The sequence below is a fragment of the Manis pentadactyla genome, chromosome 2, assembly GCF_030020395.1.
Source record: "Manis pentadactyla isolate mManPen7 chromosome 2, mManPen7.hap1, whole genome shotgun sequence".
NCBI lineage: Eukaryota > Metazoa > Chordata > Mammalia > Pholidota > Manidae > Manis > Manis pentadactyla.
The window spans coordinates 230485013-230493135 of NC_080020.1; positions in this window are offsets into that span (position 1 = coordinate 230485013).

An 8123-nucleotide genomic window follows, 5' to 3' on the forward strand; every position below is an offset into this window, starting at 1 on the left:
TCATCCCAGAGAATTAATTTGCAGAATTAATTAATTATAAATATTCCACTTCCAGAATTAAGATTTGCTTAGAATAAAAACTTTAAAGTAATAGGGGCTGCAGAAAAGGAATTATTCTAAAGATACAGGCTAATTATGGAAACACCTTGTATTTGGCAAATGTAAGGTTAACAGGACATATGCGTGGAAATGGGCACACATTTTCTTTTGCCAGGCTTCACGGGGTGGGAACTGTGTCCTTCTAGGAGGGCGTTTGCCGAGTCTGAGAGTTTGTGGTGGAGGTCCTCGTGCCAGCACCTCGCGCCAGAGAACCCGGCCCCTCTGGCGTGATCGTGCCCTTGCCCTTGCCCTTGCCCCTGGGCTGGTGGTGTGTCCACCTGCTGGGTTTCACTACCAGCTCCAAGGTTTCCCTTTGTGCCTGTGTCTTAGACTCTCTGTCTGTACACTTGCCCTGCCCAGTGGCAGTTTTCACTTGTCCTGGTTCAGCCTGCATTTTGGGCATGTCCCATGTCTCTAGTTCCCAGGGGTGGGGCCTCTCAAGGACCCTCCCCTCCCCAGCAGGAAGGGATCTCTCATTTTCTGAGCTCAGGACATTCTCATACCTCCTCCCAACGGCAGAACTTTCTTCTTCTGTTCTTTTCTCCAGCTGAGCTGGATTTTACCTGTGGCCAGTGGGCAACCAGGTTTGTTGTCTTTCTGCCAGTTTCCTATGCCTTTTATTCCATAAAGGAAGTGAGGGAAAATATTTGAATGGAGGCTTGTGCCCTCTTCTTGCTGCTGTTTCCCTCCCACAAGCCTGCCGAGGGGGCTTCCTCGGGTTCCTGCCCTTCCCCAGGGCTCATGGCTCTTCTGAGCACCCATTGAGGTCCGTGGAGAGAAAGTCAAAGTTGGTGTGAACTCCCTGTGATTGGGGCACCCAGGGATTCTGTAGCCTCCAGGTAACCCACACTTAGTTACATGTGTTTAGCTGAGTTCCTCTCACTGGCTTGTCTGGCAGCAGCATCTGCACCAGGAAGTAAGTGCTCACATCCATGTTCTTTCTAGTTCCTGTCTTCCCTTAGGTTTTGGAATACAGGTATTTCCCTGTTTTTGAAAGCTCATGTGAGGCCACTTTGCTTTTTACAAGAGTCCTACATTAGTACCTGTTTTTTCTAACCAAAATCCAAAGAGGAATTTCACTTTTATGAAAAAAGGCAAAAAGGAAAACTAGCATTCAGCCTTTGATTTGCAGAGTCACTATCGAGGCAGCACACACCCTGGCTGTGGGAGTGGCCCCAGCGAGCTCCTCCCCAGGAACCATGCTCAGCATCTCAGCATAAAGCTGCCATCAAGCTCTGAACTGTCTGTGAGCATCTCTGCTTTATCTCAACTTACTCTGTGCATCCATTTGCATCATGTGTCCTATGGTGTAAGAAAATCTGAAGAGAGGTTGATTTGGGGGTCTGGGAATGCTCAAAAATCATTCCATGTAAATTGATATTAATCACTTCACATTGAGCCATTTCAGATCCAGCAAAGGCCTCACAGGAAAGCTCTCCTTTCGGGTATTGGGGAAATGTACGGTTGGTTGCACTGAGACGTAGGTTCTCTAATGGGGTCAAGCAGTGTTGTGTGATTATGTAGGTTATTGGTCCTCTTTTTTTTTTTGGTATTATGGGAGCAATGTTTTTTTCGATTTCCCAAGTGGTAGTCACAGTCCCCTTACCCTTTTAATTCATTATTAAAAACAGTTGGTTCTTGCTTTTATTTTTTATACAGTTTGATAACCTCCATCTTTAAATAGCAGGTTTAGGCCATTTACATTTAATATAACATTTATATGACTGGATTATAAATTGAGGTATTATGGTTAAAGTAGAGCCGCAGGTTGTAGGAAGAACACAAGGCTGAAGGTCTGTGGTTCTAGACTAATTATTCTACTTGGACACTTCTCAGTTTGGGGTAGTTGCTTCATCTTCTGAACCTCAATTTATTTACTCTTACAAGTGTTATGGAACTAGACACAAGGAATTACTTTAGATATTATAAAATCAATGCAACTGATATTGCATTAACACTATGTTCTAAACAAATATTTTATGGTTTATGATAAAGGAGAAAATGGTGGTCAGCTTAATAGGGTTGTAGCTTTGTTCTGCCCTCGACCTGCACCAATGGTATAAAAGTGGTACCTGCAACACTTTAGCCTCTTTTGTGTAATTCTTGTACACAAGAATTTTTTCACATCCCTTGTGCTTACTTGCTTATGTTTTTCTTGTCAGACTAGGTCCTCATTAAGAGCAAGAAACAGTGTTTATCTCTATATTCCTGGGTCTTGCAGAGTGCCTGGCACAGATTATATGCTCAATATGTGTTTGTGGAATTGAATCACATTTTAAAATTACAGTACTGAAGCTCTCTGCACAAGTTTGGAAACAGTGTGCCCAAGATTAAAGCATAACTTAAGAATTTGACCAGCCTCTGAGGATCTCACTTCAGACCCCTGATTGCTATCAACAAGGTCTGACCCCCCTGACACCCCAGACAGCCCTGGCTAGTCAACTGGCTTCATGGGTAGTGAAAATTCTTTCTGAAGCACATGGGGAATTTGGCTGTCAGGCCACCATCAGCTATACAGAAATGTATTGCCAGGTTTCTGGGCTGCATATGACTAATCTCCAGGCTGTAATAATTATTGCATTTGTGTGTGACTTCGCAACATTCCTGTGACATTACCACCATGTCACCACAGATGGAAAATAGTGAGAATTAAGTGGGGATTTTAAAACTTTTAGAGAAGTGTTGTTTTTGTATCCACATGAACATAACGCCTCTCTCCCTTCTGTTGAGATGGAACTAAAAGGTTCCACTCTGAAACTTCTGTGGAGTTTCTTTGGTTTCATGGTGCACGTCTAGGTTTGGGTCAGCTCTAAGTTTTCTTCTGTATATGAGCACGGAGGCCCATCTGGTGGTCCTAGAAGAGCTTTCAGAGTAAGATTGCATGGGCCCAACATTGAGAAGGCAACCCCCTCTGCCGAGATTCAGCCGCTCCAAGCATCCCCTGACAGCACCTGCTCCCGTCAGTATGTGCTACGCAACTGAACACCTCATACAGCCTAACCCAAATCGTTTCTTCTCTTGCATTTCCTTTCCATGTTCTCACAGATTTTAATCTCCTGAGAGTGGGAGTCCTGTCTTAAATTTCTCCCTCAGTCTTGAAAGGCAATTTTAGAGCAGAATAAAAAGTAGGTTCTTACTAAAGATTTGCTAATTCTATGCCTAACTCCACACCTATTGGTTGAAAGCATTTCACGTGAAGATGATTCAATAGAGAGCTGAGATGCAAGGATTCTGCGTACGTGTTTCGGAACCAAAGTCAAATTCTCTCTTGTAAAACGCTCTGCTACCTTGACTATCCCCAGCCCTGAATGCGGACAGGCTGGTGTTCCAAGCCCATTCAAACCCCGTGAGAAAAATTCTTGGGCAGCCAGGAAAGGCAGGTTTGTACTGACACACAGCAGCCCAGGCTGGGTTCCCTTTTGTACCACAGGCCTAATAATTTATACCGTTTTACCCACCTCTTAGCTGTCTCTGAGGCATTTTCAGTGACTAATGGGTGGTTGACTAGAGTTGGCCTCTCTAGAGACCCAGGTCGCTTTACTGGAGAGACCCTTGGGGTTTTATTTTGTTCTTTTCACGACAGTTTGGATCAGTGCCTCCACCCGACCTCATGAGTCCCTGGGAATGGGAAGGGAAGGATGGACTTAGGAGAGGGTATTCAGAAAGAACAAGTGGGGCCTGCTGGCCATGGCAGATGTAAGCCCTCAGAAGGTGGGGCTGTGGCTTGTTATCATTCTCTCCTCCTGGCAGAGTTGGCGATCAGATAATATATACTGAATACATGATAAATAGCTGGGTTGAAGGAGGGGGAAGAGACTTCCCTGTCAATAAAAGATTCAATACACATAGAAATTTAGCCATGAAGAACAGAACTCTGATATTCTGCCTAGCCCCAGTGTGCCATGATTTACTTGGTAATGGACACAGCTAAGCAAAGTGTGTTTTATTCCCAAATCTCACTCATTGTTTAAAGATGCTGGCCAGGCATCAGCATAGCCTGGGCCAGGGAGAGAAGTTGGCCCGTTAGTCATCATCTGTCATTCCTATGGACTCCAGGGACCAGGACATTTACACTCAGAATCACAAAGAGAATTAGCACATTAATGCCTTTGTTCCTAACCACCGAGGCCATTCATTCTGTCCCCAGCCTGGTTTCAAGGCCTTGGGAAGCCCTGCCAGCCTCCTGCTGGTCCACCACTTTGTTCTGAGACTCCTACTCAACGGCGTCTTGCATCTGCTGCTTGCAGGTAGCTTTGTGCTTGTGCAAAAATCCATAGCGTGGTTCTGCCTTCCGTGAACACAGGGCATCATTGGGTATAATGATGGCTTTCGTCTCCCTGTCTCATTTTTTGCCATATATTTTAAAATAAAATCAGAGTGTGCTTTCAATTTAATTTAAGCAATATTGGTCTAATGCTTCTAGTGTGCTGTGATGGAGATAAAGGGAGATGCTTCATTCCTGATCATTAGCTTCACTTTCCCTCTGTGCCAGGTGGAGTTTGGAAAGAGAGAGTGGACTTCCCTTGAGACCTAGTCTTTCCGAGTACTCTCATGCTTGTTTATTAGCTACATTTCTGGCAGTGTCCCATGAGTCAGGCACTATGCCACAGCCCTTACTGGCATTCTCTCCATGAGCCTCTTCACCATATCCTTGTGAAAGGCATTATCATTCCATTTTACCGATGAACAAACTGGAATTCAGGCTCAGGGAGGTCATATAGCATACCCAAAGCACCCTGTGTAGAGGAGAAGTAAATTTCTCAAGGACATAGAACCAGTGATGGAGACAGGACCTGAGCACAGGCCTCAGGACTACTCAGTCCTAACTGTGAACATGAAAGACTGTTTAAGCACTTTACAAAAGTGGTTGAATGGGAAGATCCATGCCATAGGGTAGATGACTTTGCAATACTTTGGTAGAGATGGGATAGGCAGACCTTAAAAAGAGACAAGATAGATTAATATATAATGGAGTACTGAAGTAGATCAAGGACAGTTGATTTTATGCTCCAAGGAATCTTTGTGATCCAGTCCAATCTCATTATCTTCATGTAATCGAGTAAAGAGATGGAAGATGATCTGACATTTCAGATCTTGTCCAAAGCTGCAAAACCACTGCCAAAAGGCTGCACCAGCCCATGATTCTAAGTTCTCTTAATGCCAGTCCACTTTTCACTTTGATATGTACACCTGCCTCGATGGCTTCATAGAATCAAATGTTATTAGAGTCTAAGCATTTTGTGAAAAAGTGTTGGTTTTGCTGCAGAGTGTCTAGGTGTGCATTTCAATTGGGGGGAACAATGCTGGCCTTCATATGGGAGTAGAGCAAGGTACTCCTCACCCTAAATTATGCAGCAATATCAGCGTGCATCTACAAGGCTCAATGTCTTACCAAAAATGTGTAATGTCAGTCTAAACTGGTATTTACAAATGAAGAGATGTTATTACTGGGGTAATTTGGTTAAATGAATATTGTGCCAAATTATCTCAAATTTATAAGATAACACTTATAACAATTTTATGGAAAATTGCTTTCAAAATTATACCCTTATAAAGTGCACACATTAATAATACACCACAAGGACACATAAATTACATAAGAGTCATATCCTTTTGCAGTTACGTACATTGAATAATGTGATGTTTTTGCAAAAGCAAAAGGTATACCATGTTATTAAGACATACTGGCATTTTTAAATGGTACATTAAAATCACCACAGACAACTGGAAGATACATACAGAAATAATAAAGACAGGGTTTTGAGCAAGATGTGATTTAGTCCCTCTCTAATGGGAAACAAAAACAACAACAACAACAAAAGACTGAACATATAGAGAGAATGAGAAAAACTCCAAATAAACATTAGAGAGGGATAAAATAATGGTAGTTATTTTGTGCAGTGTGTTACACTGAAATGAAGAAATGAACACAATCATCAAAAGTGTGAAGAGTTCAGTTTTGTAGCAACACTATGGGTACCTTTTTCCCATTAATTCCTGGGAAGTATGGCTGCTTTTCCAATGTGAGAAGTGAGTACCACACTTAAGTTCACAAGTGGAGGGTCAACGTGCCCCTTGCCCTGAGAGCCATCCATGCAGAACGGCGCGCAGTCCCACCGCAGGGCCATGCCGTTTGGGGCACGCTCCCAGGCCATGCTCTTGTTAGGTCTGGTTCTTACATGTAGAGTTCCTTTCCTTCCTGCCCCATGTTCCCTTCTCCCTTAGACCCTCTGGTGAACACCGCCTCATCTTTGAACATTCGGTCTGTTGGTCTCCATGTTGGTCTCCCTGTAGATGGTGGACAGTCTTAATTGTCTCTGTGAACCTAACCACCACTACAGTTACAACTCAGAGTGGTGCTTGCTTGTTGAATGAATGAGTCAGAAGTAAAGCAAAAAGCTAGATGAGACCCCAAAGGGTATAAAGAGTATAGTTGTCAACATCAGGGCTACTAATGGAACTATCCTTTCTATGGTGCACTTGGCTAGCCTGTAGCATGTGCGTATCTGTGAAATTAGACCAGATAACTTTTTGGCCTCTGGCACCTTACTTTTTCATGACTCAGGCACTTTGTTGATAGGCTTCAAGTCTTCATTTTCAGGGCAAAGATTTTAACTGCTATAACTGGGTTTTCATTTGTTTGTTATAGGAGTTTTGTAGGACAACTCCTAGTCACGTCACACCGGCTAAGCTGCTACCTTCTATAGCTATGTCTGAAAAGTCAGCCTCAGTTCTAGAAAAACACCCCTCTCTCTCTCAATCCTTCTTTCCCTCCTCCTCCTTTCTGTTTTTTTCCTCAGAGGTTCCTTGAGGGCCGACCGTGTTCAAGTCACGGAACAAACTCTTATGGATGCAAATTTTAACAAAACCAATGCAAGAACAACACCACCGTTTTTTTTTTTCTGTTTGGCAGATCTCAAGTGCTTACCAACATGTATGTCTCTCCTCCCATTGGGTGTGCAGATAGATAACATTTCTACTCCCTTTGCAGCCTTTTTTGGGTAAATAACTAGATTTTGGCCAGTGCAATTGCAGGTAGAAGTGATGAATGCCATTTTGAAGTCTGACTTTTAAATCTTCCCGGAACATCATCTTAGTTTCCTTTCTCTTCTCCTGCAGGCTAATTGGGTTCAGCAGATCCAAGAGAGAGTTCCTGAGACCCCACCCTGAATGAATTGACAAGAAACCCTAACACCTCCTTTGACGTTCACCCACAGTTTTCCCTCCTTCCCACTATATTTAAGAGTTACCGTTCTTCGGGCGTAAGACCACCTCCTCCCACTTACCCAGGAAGTGGATTTTCTCTTTAGCCTCTCTTTCCATCTGCACTGAAGCATTTTCAAATCCCCATTGTCTTAAAAAAAAACTGAGACAAAACAAAACCCTTCTGTGGATACTGTCCCCCATTTGTTGCTCCCCTACAGCTCTCCTCCTCTTTACAGTTTGACATCTGAAACATACGCACACTTGCTCCATTTCTCAACCCCGTTAATTTGTGATCCTACAGCTGTGTGGATTCTCTGTGCCCTCTCGCCTTCTGCCCTGAAACCACACTTACTCAGGGCTTTACCATCCTCTCTCCTTCCTGGCAAACCCAACAACATTTATTTGTACTTCTTTTACTTGATTTTTCTACAGCATTTGGCTTTATTGAACTTTGGTTCTTCTTGAAAGAACTCCTTTCCCGTGGCCTCCATGGTGGCCCTTCTCTAGCTCCCACCTCCCCGTCTCTCTCTGGTCCCCTTTGAGGGGACTCGTCTGGCCACCTTGGTTCCTCACCACTGTATTCATGCCTGCCGGGCGGGCTCATTACACTCTCGTAGCTCTGTGTCTACCGAGATGCTGGTCCTTCCAGCCCCTTCTCCAGCTTGGATGCTTTCTTGAGCTCCAGAGCATCTGTCCAGCCGCCTTCTTGATCTGTCCTCCTGGATGTCCCTTAAGGGCTTCAGAATCAAGAGTCCCCACACTGAGCATGTAGTTCGTCCCCTCACAGTCCGCCTCTCCCTGCCTGGCGCTGCCGTTGT